The sequence below is a fragment of the Delphinapterus leucas genome, chromosome 6 (genome assembly GCF_059928025.1).
Source record: "Delphinapterus leucas isolate spDelLeu-1000000601 "Yukka" chromosome 6, BTC_Dleu_Yukka2, whole genome shotgun sequence".
Lineage (NCBI taxonomy): Eukaryota > Metazoa > Chordata > Mammalia > Artiodactyla > Monodontidae > Delphinapterus > Delphinapterus leucas.
Genome location: NC_143134.1, coordinates 120,597,249 through 120,614,054, shown reverse-complemented (window position 1 = coordinate 120,614,054; position 16,806 = coordinate 120,597,249). Strand labels below are relative to the sequence as shown.

Sequence of the window (16,806 nt, the reverse complement as noted above, 5' to 3'; positions counted from 1 at the left end):
GTGTGTTTTTCTGGGGAGGATTTCCTAGCTTTCATCAGATTCTCAGAGGGGTCCCTGACCCCCAGAAGGTGAAGGACTGCTGGTCTCAGTGTGTAGCCACTCACATGGTTTATGTTGCTTGGCCTGTCCTCCCCATTGTTGATGGAAGAACATCACTAGAGTTTGGTAGATTACTGTCTCTCTCTCCCCGCCCCCCGCACCGTGCCACGCGGCCTGCAAGATCTTAGTTCCCCAACTAGGGATCGAACCCAAGCGCGGAGTCTTAACCGCCGGACCACCAGAGAAGTCCCCATCTCTCTTTTTTCTTCTTCATCTTTTTTTTTTTAATTGAAGTATAGTTGATTTACAATATCGTGTTAGTTTCAGGTGTACAGCACAGCGATTAGTGATACGTGTGTGTGTGTGTGTGTGTGTGTGTATTCGGATTCTCTCCCTTATATGTTATTACAAACTATTGAGTATAGTTCCCTGTGCTGTAAAATAGATAACAGCAGTAGGTCCTTGCTGGTTATTTATTTTATACATAGTAGTGTGTATACTATGTATAAAATAAATAACCTCCTAATGCTCTCTTTTCTCTAATTATTCTACACCCGTCTGAGGGAGATTGTTCTAAACGCTCTCCCTAGAATTTGCTATTCATGGTTTCCTGCAGTAGGCAGGCCCGTGGCGTAGACCTTAGGACGGCTGTAAAGGAAAAGTAAGCTGCAGTGTAAAAATAACAGGAGCAATTAGGCTCAGAAGCCTGGAAACAGTTAGTCTGTTTACTAACAAGTTCCTCTTGTTTGGGCGCTGTGGGTTATTGTGTTGTGTTTGGTTTTGTTGCTGCTGAGAGAAAGCTAGAATATATGGAACATTTGGGGAAGCTTTTCTCGTTAGACTGCTACCTCCCTGGAGATAATAGTTCTTACAGTTACTGATTGTGAACTGCTCTGCCCCCTCCAGTTATCCGTCATCCTTTTCCTCTTTCCTGTGGTTCTTTTCCCTCTCAGGTCTTAAGTGACAGGTGAGCCTTGACTGTGTTTCCAGTGTGTAGAGTTTTTCCTTTGAATTTGTCTGGAAGAGTATTTAACATTCTTCGGTTTGCAGTGGAACCCTGGTGGCTGAATCTGAGACTCAGGGAGAAATGATTTATTTTGGGGCACTTCAAGAAGGGGCTTGAACCTGGGATGCGTGCATTTAACCTATAAGGCTTGTCCTCCAAGCTCTGGGCTGCTGTTGACAGAGACCCACTTCAGTCTCGAGTTTCAGGGTGCCCAGGCGGTATGGGGATCTGTCACTCTCCCGCCCTATCTACGCCTGCTTCCCAGTGTTGGCCTGATATCTCCCAGTGGTGGAAAAGACGCACTGGCAGCTGTAGGTTTGCGTGGTCCTTCTACCAGGTGATCTCCAGGTGTCCACACCAGACCCTAAAAACGGATTCTGGCCCTGTTTGCTAGGTGGCCCCTACCTACCCAGACAGCTCATTGAGTTCAGGGGGTGGGATTCTCTGCCTGCCCCGTGCAGATCAGCTAAAGCACAGGAATTGGGGCTGCTTGGAATTAGATAGAGGCAGGAGAGGACGCAGGGCAGACAAGAAATTAGAGATGTCTGTTGCAGTTGCCAGGGCCAGACATGAGACTGTTCTGGCCCTCCACAGATAGCCCTGCCCTCTCAGGGTTTTCTGTTTGAGCATCCTTATTTCCCCAGGGGCATGCTTGGACATCTTAATGTGAGTTTACCTGGTGATTGGGTGGGATCTGATCTGTAGGTGACTTATTTCTGGCTGGACTCCTGGTAGAAAGTCTTGCTTTTTGGTGTTTGGACGTGGAAGCTGTGTTCATGTATCATGTGGGTAATGTTCTTGGAATAGGCTTGAGGGACGGACACTTCATTGGTGGGAAGATTTAGGCTGATCTCGAAACCATGAGTGCGTGGGACTCAGTGGAAGCTACTGGTTTTAACTTGAAGTGATGACTCTTAACTTTTGAATGAAGGTAGTTTTAATTGTTTGCTGAATTTATTAGAGTATAAAAATAGAAGACCCTGTCCCTGCCCCCCACCCTTGCCCTCAGGTGGAAAAGAGGATGTGTTAAGGAAAAGAAATATTATGTATGTGGAAATTCTTGTCCTGGAGATGCTACAGCTTAAAACTAGATGTAGAAATGTATCACAGGTTTTAGGTCCCATATGAGCAGTGTGAGTGGTGTAGGGGTTCAGTCATGTCCTGGCCTGGTGCGTGCCTCTAAAGTAACTGCTGCTCTACCAGCTTCCGAGTGCCCCAGCAGAGAGGGGATTTTGGAGTCTTAAAACATTAATTGGCAAAATAAAGAGAATGTTTAAGAGATGTTTAGCTTACCCCCTTATTTTATAGCCAAGCAGACCAAGGCCAAGTGAACCAACCTGCTCATGGTTTCATAGCTAGACTAGAATTTGCCTTTCCTGATGTAGGTCAGTGTTCTTTCCTCTAAAACTTGATGCTTTAATCAGGTTTGGCTTAAGGTTTTGACTATAGCAAACATTTTTCCCCCTTTAACCTTCATCACAGGAGCAATTCATATGTTATATTTTATTCATAAACTGGTATCACATTTTACTCATTTTTAGTGGTTTACTGAAGGATGGAGGTGGCAAATACATGGGACATGGTCCTGAAACTGTCACTCTTGTCCAGGGCAGACATCACTAACCACCCTCTGTATTCTTTCCTGCTAAGGCCACCTCTGGGCTCCCAACTCTGTTCTGGGGCTAGGCAGCCCCTGCCAATTCTTCCAAGGTGGGCTACAGGGGCAACGTTTTTTATTTCTGTTATGGTAGATAATGTCCTATTTGACTATTGCTTATTTATACCTTACCTTACTCTGGAAGGGATTTAAGATCTATTATACAAATACTGTACTTCAGACCTTGAAAGGAAAGAGGAAAACAAGGGTAAGGATGCCTTATGTACATTTCTTTAATAAACTCAAGAAGTAGCCCCAAGAAATAAGCCAGTATTCTTATTTCCAGCTGGGGATATGGAAGCAGCAATGATATGTGTTTATCATGCCTCTCTTACAAATGAAAAGAGCTTTTTAATTGCAAAAGCTTTCATCATTCTTCATTTTACCCTCGACGAGTTTAAACCGGAAAGTGCATTAATATGTTAGGTGAAGTTCAGGGTAACTTGCCAATGTCAGCTTTCTGCTCTGTTGGCTAAGAATTGAAGGAAGTGTGGGAAAGGCTTTGGTACCACCCATTATGTGATGGACTTTCTATTTTATGTGCCATTGGCCATAGAGAAGTCTCATTCATGCTTACTGACTAATTATTTTCTTTAGGGGATTTTGTAATTTTTGTAAAGTCAGTCAGAATATTAATTACATGGTAGTTGGCATAATTGTTAGGATAACACATTTAAAAATTAACCTAAAAAATAAAAATTAATCTAATCTAATGAAATGATGTCAAATTGCTGGGAGCAGCACTTTTCCCGTGCTGAATTGGGGAAAGAATTTAGCTTTCAACTCTTGTGCACCTATAGATTATTGCTCTGTAGAGAGATGACAAGCTCTCGACGACGGCAAAAAATAATTGGCGTCAACGCGGTCCTTGCTGTAAGATAGTGAATGTGAACATAATGAGGAAAGAAAATCACTTAAATGCCCCCCAAAACCTTAATCATCATGACCTGGGGTCAGGCGCTGTTCTGGACTGTTCTTATTACGTTCAGATATGCTGAGAGCTAGGCTGAACTATCGTCAAGGCCCCTGTCCGAAGGTTTCCAGTGTCCTGTCTCCAGGCTTTGATTTCCGGCTTTGACTTTCTGCGTTTGTTTATGGCAGGAGGCTGCTTGTGTATTTGCCTGAAAAGGGGGCGAAGACTTCAGCCTTTTCCTCGTGATGTCTCAAGCAGCAAAGACCCCAGAAGTGTCACTTTCTCCCCGGGTTGGGAAATGGGCCCTGAGGAAGGGGCTGGCGCTGCCTTTTCTTTGTTTTTGCGTGCTTAATTTTTCACTTTTATTAGAGAAAGAGCAAATTTCAATTCCAAGGGTATTCAGTTGGAAAGCCTGAAGACATTTGCTCCACTCTACCGTCCCGAGCTGTTCTTATCAGAATCTAGTTACTCGGTGGCTTTAAGTTGCTATAACGTTCATGTCCCTCACATCCAGCCTTGAAGGTGCTCTTGACGTTTTGGCATCGTGGAGCTAACGGGTAGGATTGGTTAAAACTGCAACACGGAGCCTTTTCCCTTAGGGGCCCCGTCCTCTTTTAGGTCCCTGCGGAGAGAGACTGTGTCCCTCTCGTTCCCAGGGGGGAGTCCCCAGCGCCTAGCAGGGCTCCTGGTACTCAGTGCACATCAGTTAAAATTCACTGAATGAATGAAAGAATAAGTAAAAAGGGTTTTCTGTTGAATTTTTAATTTACAGCCCCTTTTGTGGTTTGCTTGCTTGTATTTTTGATGAAGTGCTATCAGGACATTCCATTTTGGGCCATTACTGAGAAATTTAGTTGTGCTACTTGTAGATGAGAGAAAATTCTCAGGGCCTGTGCTGGAGGCCAGGGCCAGCTTCCAGAAGGGTGATTTGGAAGGAAAGGTGCGGTCAGTTGGTGAACTGATGATAAGCTCTTTGAGAGCTGAGGTTGGAAGTTGCGTCTATGTTGCCTGTCATCTGGTGTTCCCTTCCTGAGAGGGCCGGGTTGGCAGCCAGTGCTCAGGAGGGGCAGGGCTTGGTAGAAGTCGTCCGGAGCTGACCGAGTCACAGCCTAATTTGAGCGACAGCACCTGAGGTCAGGTGTGCTGCGGCAGCTGTCGTTTTGGCGGAAATGCGAAAACTGGGAAGAGGCGAGACAACCCCATCAGCCTCTTAGGGATTATCCCACTTGGTGTGTTATCAATAACTAATTTCTGTTCCTAGTGTTTTCCTTATCACCAGACCCACCCCCGACTCACTCAGGGAATATGGATTCATTCAGAACATAATGAGGAAAGAAAATCACTTAAATGCCCCCCAAAGCCTTAATCATCGTGGCTTTGGACCACGCACTGTTTTATTATTAGCAGAGGTGCAGGTACCATTCTTAGAGGTGTTCTTACACCTAAATCTAACCTTCCTGGCTCCCTGTCACTCAGCATGAACTTACCAGCAGAGTGAGTTTGACTGCAGTAGTGACTGCCCTGGTTGGCCTTGAACCCTGCACCCTTTTCCTCCCTCCCCACCCAAAGCCCTGATACTGTGTGAGCCATTATGAAAAGAACAAAGAGTAGCACAACCAGACAGGAAAAAGAACCAAACAAAACCAATCTCCGGGGTTTCTAGATACTGTTGGATTCAGAAGTAAAGGAAGGTACAGTCAGAAATGTCAAGCCTTAACTGTAAGTTCTGGAGTTAGGCTGCCTGAGATATGATCCAGCTCTGCACTTATGCTGTGCCTTGAACACGTGAAAAACTTGTTTAAAGCATTCGTTTCCTCGTCTGTAAAATGGGGGTAATACAAGTATGTGTATCATAGTGTTATAGGGAATATTAAATGAAATAATGCGTATGAAGTGCCTTAGAACAACTCACATGTCATAAGTGTGTATTAAATGGTAGTTATAATTCCCGGCACACTAAGCGTATGTGTGTGTTTGTCTATGGAGTGGCAGTATTGCTCAGTGGTTAAGAGCATAGGCTTCAGTGCTAGACCACTTTGGTTCACATCCCAGCTCTGCTACCTGACAACGATGAAGCTTCCCTGTCTGTGCCTCAGTTTTCTATTCTTTAAAATGGGGACGATAGTTGTACCCACCACAGAAAGATACGTTGAGACTAAATGAGGTAATATAAGTATAGCACTTACCTGGCACAGAGTAAATACTCTCTAGGGGCTGGTATTGTTATCTTAACAAAGTGACGAGGACAGACTCCCAGGCAGTGCGGGCCTGTCTTCCAGTGACTTCTGCTGTATCACACAGCCTCCCAAGCTTGACTTTAGTATATTCTTCTGAAGTTCTACAAATCAGATTCTTTTAGGTAATCAGCACCCTTTCCCCCTGAGGAAGCCTGGGCATAGATATCAACAATTCACACATTAGTATGAATTAGTGGGAGGGGGCTCTTTCCTCATAAAACCTGGAGGTTTGGGAGTTTGGTGAGGAAGATAGCTAACCTTTTGGTAACCTTTTGATACAGAGCCAGGGGTTTGGATGGGATGTGGGACTTGAGGGATGTTGAAGACAGGGTGAGGGGCCTGGGAAGAAATGAGGAATGAGGGGATGGCAGAGAAGTTGGTGAGAGGGGCTGTGTCTTGCCCAGGGCAGACCATCTGTGCAAGCTGAGGAGGAATCCTCTCACACTGTGCAAGCTCAGCGTTCCCACTGGCCTGTAGTCCTCTTACCTGGTGGGGAAAACATCATAGGCTAGTCTGGGGTTTCTAGTGTTGTTTCTTTAGGAAAATGTTCGCACACACAGGCCCGTGTAAAAATAAACACTTGGATTGTATCCATTTTTGTAAATTGGATGCTCATTACAGGCAGGGCTCTGGAGTCGGACTCTGTTGGGTTTGACTCCCTGGCTTTGTGAGTTGGGGTGAGTTCCATACCCTCCCTCTGTCTCAGCCTCTTCATAAGTCAAAAGTAGATAATAACACTTCTGCCTTATAGGGCTGTTGTGAGGGCTGATAGTGGAATACCCCCGAGGTACCCAGAGCAGTGCCCAGTGTGTAGTGAGCACGCAGTGGTGTTAGTGCTTCTTCTTACTCCTTTTAATACTATTGGTCAAGCTTTATCGAGGCAGCGGTAGTCATGAGCGCACGGGACAGAGGTCTCGAGAGGCTGGGATTTGGTTTTGGCTGTCTGCTATCCGGCTGTGTGCCCTTGTGCCCGTGGCTTTGTTCCTCTGGGTTCTAGCTTCCTTGTCGGTAGAATGAAGAGCTGGACTGAAGATCTCTCGAGTCCCTTTTGGCTGTCACTTGGGAAGGAGCAGTGGAATCACTTATGCATTTGCATTGTTTTGGAAATGAAAGTGTAACCTGGGGAGCAGAGGAGAGTAATTCTTGTCCAGTAACGTTTCTTAAGCACAACTGTTGTGTACGCTACAGAGCATCTCAGCACAGACCAGGATAGAGCAGCAGCCCTAGAGGCCCTTAGGGGAAGATTACCTTTCAGAGGTTCTCTAGACAGCAGTAGCCTCCCGTAACACACCGAGTGTAAGCCGTCATGAAAATCACCTGATGCCCCCATAGTTCTAAGTGGGTTCCACCCCAGGGCTTTGGCCTAATTCCATATCTTTATGTTCTACTTATTAGTTGTGGTTTCTGAAAACTGTCACTTTGTTGTGGCCTGGGATCAGATATGTGATTCCCTCCTTCTTTTTCTCTAAAGGAGCAGGAACTCTGTTGAGAAGCTACCCTGGGCAGGCTGCAGAGGCTGCTGGCTGTGTGTCACACGTGCCCTGCAGGAGTCACTCTGTCCGGGGCTGGGGGTGAGGGTAGCTCAGCCTGAGTCCCTCTTTGGCTGTTTTATAGTAGCCTTTTCTGGGCTGATTGGGTTTGTGCGGTTTGCCCAAAGCTTTGTGTACATTGTAACCAGAGCCTGAAAAGGGCACTTTCTCTCCTCTTCCAGGAACGTTTAGTAGACAGGAAATTGTCCCATATCATTTTTGTTCCTGGTGAGTTGCACATTGACGGTGGGGAAGGACGTGTACCATTACAAGTGCAGAAAGAATATGATGTTACGCCTCCCCTTTAGCGCTTCTCTCCTGTGGTCCGCGCCTGCTCTGGGCCAGCCCATATGTTTTGCCGCTTCACTTGCCAGCCGTACACGGATGACACCGCACTCCAGCCAGCCTAGAAGCTCGCCTGAGATCCTGACCCGTGTCAGAGTGCCCGCTGGACATCTGCACTTGGGACTCACAGGCTTCTCGGGTAGAAGGAGCCCAGAACGGAAACCCTGCCCCCGCCCCCAGACCTGCTCCTCCTGGTGGGGTGCCTGGACCCTCACACCTGCTGACCAAGATCTACTGATGCCACCTCTCCAAAACCGCTTAGTCTTTCCTCCTGACCTTGACTGCCGCTGTCTGAGCCCAGGCCCCCCTTATTGCTTGGGGCAATGCTACTGCCTCCCCTCTGGCTTCCTGCCCCTTCCCACCCACTGCAGCCATTTTCCGCTCGGCAGTTCCCAGGGACCTGGACAAAGGAGACACCTGATAGGTTGCTCCTCAGTGGTTTCTTCCATCTCCCTTAGGATCAATTCCAGCTCCCGGCTGGCATTGGGAGGCGTTTTAGTTATCGCACCCAGGGGCCTGAGTCCAGAAGCAGACAGACCTTTGGCCAGACTTCTTAGCCTCAGTTTCCTCATCTGCAAAATGGCACGAACAGTCCTGCGTCTTAGGGAGGCTGTGAGGATTACGTGGACACGGCCTTGAGCATGCAGTGCAGAGCCTGGCAGGTGACCTGTTTACCATTAGCAGTCCAGGTGCAGGGCCTCATGGCCTGGCACCGGCTCCCTTCTCTAGCCCCCACCCTTCCTTCCTTTCTTCCTTTCTTTCTGGGGGAAAAAACCCCTAAACTTTTTATTGTGGAAAGTTTCAAATTCCACAAAAGTAAGAGAATTATCTAATGAGCCATTGTCTACTCAGCTTCAACAATTAAGAATATTTTGCCACTCTTATTTCATTGATTTCCACATCCCCCTACTCTCTTTTCTGGGGGTCAGGGGTGAGGACTGGAGTATTTGAAAGCAATGCCCGACATCATGTCATTTCATCGGGAATCCTTCAGCGTTCAGCTTCCTTTCTTCCCACTTTCCCTGCTCTTATTTTTGCCACTTCTTGTCTGCAAAATGCATTGCGGTTCCCCAGAATCTTCTGATCTCAGGGTCTTTGCACACGCTCTTCTTCCTTCTCCCTCCTTTCTTTGGAAAAGTCTTAGTCATTTGGGTCTTAGACTTCCTCTGGGAAGTCTTCTGAGATGTACCCAGATTAGGTGCCCCTGCGTTTACACCTGTGACAGCTTTTATCCTCCTCTGCTTGTTCGTTATCCCCACAAGGGTAAGCCCTGTCCTGTGTTAGGACTTAGACTTTGGGTGTTATCTAACACCTTTGAGCCTCAGCCTGCTGGACTAGAAAATGGACATAATACCAATCTCATCGGATTGGTCTGAATGTCTAATTAGAAACTGTATATAAGGTTTCTGGTTCAGGGTAGGATGTATAGTGGCCTTTAGGAAATCGTTGTTACTGCAGGTAGCTATTTCTAAGTAAATTGAAGCCTCTAAATCTCTTCCTCTTCCCTTTTCAGACGACCAGTTTGAGCTTTCTCCCTTCTGAGTCCGCTGCTATTTACTTGCCCTTGACTTTTTGCAGCTTTGTGCTGTTATTGGGTGTGGGGGCACTGAAAGGGAGGAGGTGTGGAAGGGAGCGCCTAGAGGCTTTATCCCTTCTCTGGCGGCCACGCCCTAATCTTAAGGACCTCTGGGCTGGGCTCAGGAGTTCCGCCCCTGGGTCCTGTGCCTGTGCCGTCAGCATTCCCCTTCTTTTGCAGCAGTCACCTGTTTGTTTGGGAGGCTCCAGCAGCCTCTCCGGAGCTGGTTGCCGCGCTCCCTGGGCCGGCGCCCTGCTCGGCCTGCTGCTTTTCCTCGCTGACTTGACCAAGTGACTGAAACTCCCAAGACCCTCGCTCTCCCCGGGGACAGTATAATCATCTAGTAGGTTCTGGCAAGTCAGTAGCTTGTTGCACCGTCAAACTTGCCTCAACCCTGTGGATTGGAGGCGCTTTCTGAAATCTCTAGTTTTGTTTGTGGCTGCTCCGCTAGACGCAGCCCGGTTCCTCTGGGAGGAGCCCAGAGATTAAAGCGCTGCTGCAGAGAAGCCTCCAGAATGACCAGGCAGAGCTGATCTGGTCTGTGTTTGCCCCACAGGCTTTCAGCAGCTGCCCTGATCGCACTGCCGCAGCTGCTCGTCCTCCAGGTCCGTCCCCTCTCCTCGAGCGTTGGGGCTCTGGTGTCACTTTGAAGGCCTCCCGTCGGGGACACAGTAGACACTCGTAATTGAGCCCCCCCCAGCCTCCCCATATTTCCAAACAGACTCCAGGCACTGTGCCTCCTCTGGCCAAGTGTTAGATCTCAAGGGGACCTCCACGATCAGGTGGGGCAGCGCCCCTTCTTTTATAGAGAGAGTGACTTGTCCAAGGGCCACACGGCCAGCCCTTTAACTGGGACCCGCAGTGTTCGGTAGCCTGAAAAGGGAATGCCATCCGGATGTCCAGGCAAGCAGAGAGGTTTCTTCCGCTGTTGAAGCCCATTAAAATATTGCCATTTACCTGTGGTTTTGTGTCTGCTGATCCCCCTGTCAGTGAAGCAGGAGCAGTGGTCAGTCCACATGCTGTATCAGAGGGAACCACGGCGGTGGGTGTGACCCATTGACAGCTGCAGACCAAGACTGCGCGGGGCCCAGCCCAGGCATGGATGTGGCTCAGGGCAATTGCCTCCACCTCCGTGAGCAGAGCAGCCCCAGCCCCGCAGATTCGGAGAGGCAGGTGACCTCATCTGCTTCAAGCTCCGACGTGGCAAGTGTGAATGAGGAGTGGGGTCTTAGCAGCTAACTGGCGTGCCATGAAAAGAAAGGCACTGCCTTGGAGCCTCTTATCCCCGTCCTGGCATGGGTGGGGGCCCCAGGGATGACTGTGTAAAGATAAGCCCCCTGCCCACTTCTTTCCCCTTTTTAACAGGAGTTGTACTTAGTCCTCCAGTGGGTTCATGGAATGCCAGTTGCTCTTATTTTTTCCCCGTTTGGATGTTTCTGTGTGTTTTAGGGTTGGAGGGTTACATCGTACCATCATGATTTTCAGTCAGTAGGCTTCTCGAATTATCGATCACTTATTAGTAGTTGCCGCCACTGAGCATTTGGGCTCGGCGCTCTTCCGATGACCGTGCGCAGTGGATTTGGAAGCGAGAGAGTCTGCAGGTCTTGAGCGTGTGCGTGCATTCGTGCGTGAGAGAGTGGGTGCACTTGGTGTAAAACGCTCAATCATGTTAGTTTCCAAACTGCTTTTGAGTAGTGTGCTGTTTGCTAGGAAGTATCTAATCCGCCTATTGAACACGTGTTTATCGGGCATCTACTATGTTTCAGGCACTGTTCTAGACTCAGTGAAGGAACCTGATCAGCTCCCATCTTCCTGGAACTCAGCATATATCCAGCTCTCGAACTGGATCAGCATGCCCAAAGCACATGACTTTAACAGTAATTCCTGACTCCACTATTGGTCTTTTTCCCCCCTTAATCAGTGGCCTTTCTATGCCTCAGTTTACCTGTCTTTACTGTCAGAAAGGAGCATAACTGATAGGGTGCTGGGTGACTTAATTGACACCTGTAACTTATCTAGAACAGGGCCTGAACATAAAGGAAATTTTGTCTTGCACTCCGGACATCTTAAATATCATCCTGTTTTTATAGTTTGGTGCATTTTAATTCTGTCTTGTGCTTAACGCAGATGCAAATTTATTGCTGTAATGTACACTTTTCTGGTTTGTTTGCCCTTGGCATGTCACCAGTTTGCCCATATTCTGCTGTAGCCTAAGGTTGCGCTTGTTTTTCTTTTCTTTTTTAATAAATTTATTTATTTTTAATTTTTATTTATTTTTGGCTGTGTTGGGTCTTCGTTGCTGCTCACAGACTTTCTCTAGTTGCGGCGAGCGGGGGCTACTCTTCATCACGGTGCACAGGCTTCTCGTTGCGGTGTCTTCTCTTGTGGAGCACGGGCTCTAGGCGCACGGGCTTCAGTAGTTGTGGCTCGCGGGCTCTAGAGTGCAAGCTCAGTAGTTGTGGCGCACGGGCTTAGTTGCACCGCCTCATGTGGGGCCTTCCCGGACCTGGGCTCAAACCCGTGTCCCCTGCATTGGCAGGCAGATTCTTAACCGCTGCACCACCAGGGAAGTCCCAGGTTGTGCTTCTTTTAAGGGGTTTTCATTGATTTTAAGAGAACACTAAATATCTATCTTATATTTGTGTCCAAAGGCAAAAAAACCCAATCAATCAGTCAGGGTACTGACTTTCTTGCCACCGTTGACATGAGACCTGACCCAGTTGGACTGTTTCTGTCCTAAAAGAACTCTCCACGTGCTTCTTTTGATATGGATTAGTGACTGCAAAGGGTGCTGCACATTTGTTATTCTCTCTTATTTGTCGATGGGTCTGTTTATTTTCATTTTTATTTTTTTTGGCCTCACCACGGGGCTTGCGGGATTTTAATTCCCCGACCAGGGATTGAACCCGGGGCCTGGCAGTGAAAGCGCCGCGTCCTAACCACTGGACCACCAGGGAATTCCCAGCGAATGGGTCTGTTTAAATTTCATTTAAATACCTGGAGCCCTGAAGGCTGATTTTGCCCGTGGGTGAGATTGGCCCTGTGCACTGACTTCAGTGTCTCACCAGGGGCGAGCTGGGGCCCGCTGCCTGCGCTGTGTCCTCTCCTGGCTGTCCATCCAATCATTTGTCTAGCTCACTATTTAAAATCACACTTGATAATTCAGTATGTTTCCCAGAGAATGAGTTGATTCAAAATCCTACATCATCCGTGGTGTTTGTGATGAGAATTTGAACCACCCGAGTTTCAAGATAAAATAAATTCTCGACCTCTGTTTCTTAGTGAGCAGAAAATGATGAGGCAACCGTTGGAGAGCTTTGTTTAGTGATCACGTGGAATTGTATTTTCTTTCCTGTGAAAATCACTGCGATGGTTTCCGTATGTTATACAGTTCCTCTCCAGATTTTGTCCTCTTCACCTGAAAAATGCTTGTGAAGACACTTATTTTTCTGGGTAGGTGATGCTCTTAGCGCGGGGCCAGCACAGAGGAAGCCCTTGGTGGGTACGCGTTTCCTTTCAGCGCTGCAAGTTCCCGTCCGCCATGCCCTCTCCCCCGTAGCACTTAATTTGAGCCAGTGGAGATGTTGCTGGTTAACTAGATTACCGTCAGCTTGGTTTGGATAGCAAAGGTGCTATCTAAATGCTTTTAAAATGTTCCGAGAAGCCTCAGAGGATTATAGAGGCCAACGCTCTCCTATCCTTGTTTTTCCCAGTCTAAAACAGAGCAGTCCGTGTTCATTTTAATTGCTTGGATGAGCTCAAACATTGAGATTTTAATGCATTTTCACAGTAGCTCAGAGAGCGTCACCACATTATCCTGCTGGCAGCTCATTGGAATCCTCGGCCCAAATGCCGTGCTCGGGGGCCTCAGCTTATAGGACCGGAGTGTGGTAATTTCCTAGTAAGATGTCTTGTGGGGAACGCTGCCTTTCCTGTTGAGATGTCCTCCGAATTGTGAAGTGTTGTCCTTCTCAGTCACAAAGTGATGGGCACGTATGGCTCTTGAGGAAGGTTTTCAGAGCTTTTGGCTCGCAGAGGGTGGAGTTGCTTTATTCTGATGAGTCACAAGATGGGAAAGGGCTCTCGTAAGCCTCCAGTTTGTGGTTGATCCTAAAGGCACACTGACGATATCTGCACCCCGGTGGGGTCTGGAGGGCAGTTCCCAACGACTGTACCTCCACCTTCTACTCCCGCTCGTCAGATAAGGCCAGCCTCATAGGGAGGTGGGGCCTTGGGAGCTGATGGCCAGGGGAGTGCTGGAAACGCCGGCTCTGGGGTGGGTTAAGGACAACCAGCAAGATGAATCAGGCAGCATCCCTGCCTCCTGGATTTCACTCCCTCTGCATGTCAGCTGCGCTGGACCCTTACACCTCCAGCACTGGGGTCGAACCATGGTTTCTAGTGCTTGGCGTGCGCTTAGTAAGTGTTTGTTGCTAAATGGATGAGCGAATACTCCCACCCTCCTTCAGGGCGTCTTCTCTCATAGCCAGGACATTTGCAGAAGTCTCCTAACTGGCCTCCCTGTCTCACCACCTCCTATCTCTCCCCACATAGCATCAGTGACCTTTAAATGTGCAAGTTTGATCTCACAAGTCTCCTGCTTAAAATATGGTGATGATTTCTTCTTGCGCTCAGGATGAAGACAGACTCTGTAATGTAGCTGGTAATGGTCTGGCTCACATGGTACCCCAGCTCAGCACTCAGCCTGCATGCCCTCCTGCCCTCATGCTGTTGAAGTGGCCTATTTCAACGGGCCCCACCCCTCTTTTTGTTTGGCTAATGTTCTCTCACTTTATTTTTCCATATTTGTTTATGGTCACATACTTGGGAGAGTCTTTTCCAACTCCCCAAGTCAGGGTGAGGTAACCCCCCGTACTCCTGCAGCCCCCCCCCCTTGCCCACATCGCGGCGTGATTCGCGATAGACTAAGTACCGATAGCTGGGGCAGGGGACAGGGACGCTGCCCGCCTGTTCACCAGGGTATTTCCAATGTCTAGTGAGGCCCAACAGAAGAAGACAAACCAACAAAACACTTTGAGTTAACTAAGTAGCTTCCTTGTCTTTGAAGTCAATATTAAAATTCCAGTGACGTGTTTTTGAGGGGGGAGGTGCGGCTGTAGGGTTCCAGGTCCTACTTTTCTTGATGTTTGGGTAGGAGGTGACTCTTAGCTGCGGTATTTCCTCAGTGCACAGCTGCTGAGATGTCTTTATTTGGTTTGTGCATTCCACTCACGGCCTGACTTACTGAAGGATAATGAATATTAAGGGTTTTTTTTGTCTTTTTTTTGAACTAGTTTGGGGATACAAACAGAAGGCAGATTATCTTATTTTGAGGCAGATATGAAAAGGGCAAAGAAAGGAGACAGTGAACGTTACAGAAGTGTCTTATATTGTATTTCAGCACTTTATTTTTTTGGCTGTGCTGCGCGGCTTGCAGGATCTTAGTTCTCCAACTAGGGATCGAACCCAGGCCCTCGGCAGTGGAAGTGTGGAGTCCTAACCACTGGGCCACCAGGGAAGTCCCTGTTTCAGCACTTTACAGTCTCTAAAGTGTGGAAGCGTTCATCATATCATCCAGCCGGAGAGGCTGTGTAGCGTGGCAATAAAAGCAGGAGCTCTGGAACCAGATTGCCTGCCTGGTTCAAGTTCTGCTTCTTCTCTTTACTACTTGTGACCCTGGGCAACTTACTCCTGTTCTCTGATCTGTAAAATGAGGTTGATGACAGTTACCTCCCTCAGGGCTGTTGTGAAGATCAAAAGCTTAGTATATGCAGGGGCTCAGAAGAGGGCTGGTATGTGTTAGTTACCATCGTTCTTGTCACCATCGCCATCATCATAGTAACTGCGGCTTAGCCTTATTTTACTGAAGGGGGAGCTCAGATTCCTAAAAGTTAGGAGACCTGCCCCAGGCCAGCGGGTTGTCCATGCCCGGGAAGAGGCACGGATCATCTGACTTCAGATCCTTTTATTCTCTAGTGTGCCTTTGCTGTCTCAGTGGAACAGATGCAGGGCAACTGCTTTCCGTTTGGAGGACATGGTGGTGTCTTTATAACGGGGGCGTTGTTAGAAAATGGCTCTTCTTTTACGTAAAATCTTTGGATAGAAACTTCCAAAAGTTTACTGTCTATGAGATCTGTGACCCCAAGCATTTTTATAAGTCACAAAGGTCATTGTCTGTAATCTCATTTTAAATATGTATGTGGGCTGGCAAAGGAGAATTTCTTATGTGAATTGTAATTCCCTAATTTAGCTATCTTATGTCATATTTTCAGGGTTTTGTTGTTGTTATCTTTAAATTTGAGTTGCTAAAGCATAACTTAGCTCCCCACGGCTTCAGGACCGTAGAGATGGTCTCTGGCCTTGGTCATCACAGCAGCGCTCATCCACTCCTGCGGCCTCTGCTGGCATGTGGCCGAGATGCCATGGAGACAAGGTAAGCATCTGATAGGAGGGGACATTGAATTATACATATTCTGTGCCTGTCGGTTGTCCACTCCCTCCCGCCCTGACTGCTGCTTGCCTGTTTTTGTCTGATAAAATATATGTCGTCAAAGAGTAGCTCACGAAAGTTAAGGGTCCTTAATTTGGGGTCTGCGGTCAGACTTCTGTTGGGTCCTGAATGTATGTAGGTCCATTTTTCAGGAGAATAATCCTCAGCTTTCATCAAGATCCTTTCAGGGGTCTGTGGCCCCCACAAGTTCAAGAACCACTGCCACAGAGAGAGGAGTATTGGTTTTTTCTTTTTCTTTTAAGTTTGCATACAAAACATTTTATTAATAAACTATTTACACCCTTCTTACAGTACAACAAATTTTGTAGTGATTTAGCATGTTATACTTTATAAAAGCTTATTATAGAATATTCAGGGACTTTCCTGGCGGCTCATTGGTTAAGAATCCGCCTGCCAATGCAGGGGACACGGGTTCGATCCCAGGTCCGGGAAGATCCCACATGCCGCGGAGCAGCTAAGCCCGTGCGCCACAACTACTGAGCCTGCGCTCCGGAGCCCACGTGCCACAACTACTGAAGTCCGTGCGCCTAGAGCCCGTGCTCCGCAGCAAGAGAAGCCACTGCAGTGAGAAGCCTGCGCACCACAACGAAGAGTAGCGCCCACTCGCCGCAGCTAGAGAAAGCCCGCGTGCAGCAATGAAGACCGAATGCAGCCAAAGATAAATAAATTTATAAAAAAACAAAAAAAGTATAGAATATTCAAGCTAAAACAATATAGTTTAAAAGTCTGCCACATCAAACTTCATTTGCAACCTACTACCAGCGTAAGTATAAGAAGCACAGTCTTGTAACAAACATCAAGAGGTCTAGGAGCATTGTTATTTTTTAATTTATTTTTTTAAAATTTATTTATTTAGGGGCTTCCCTGGTGGCGCAGTGGTTGAGAGTCCGCCTGCCGATGCAGGGGACACGGGTTCGTGCCCCGGTCCGGGAGGATCCCACATGCCGCGGAGCGGCTGGGCCCGTGAGCCACGGCCGCTGAGCCTGCGCGTCC

At 47.8% G+C, this 16,806-nt stretch overlaps 1 protein-coding gene across 6 annotated transcripts in view; it reads left to right on the top strand.

The window, feature by feature from the left end:
* The window catches only part of MED27 (mediator complex subunit 27), a 199,251-nt gene that overhangs the window by 3,118 nt on the left and 179,327 nt on the right, over positions 1-16,806 (top strand). The gene's annotated exons all lie outside the window — the stretch shown is intronic.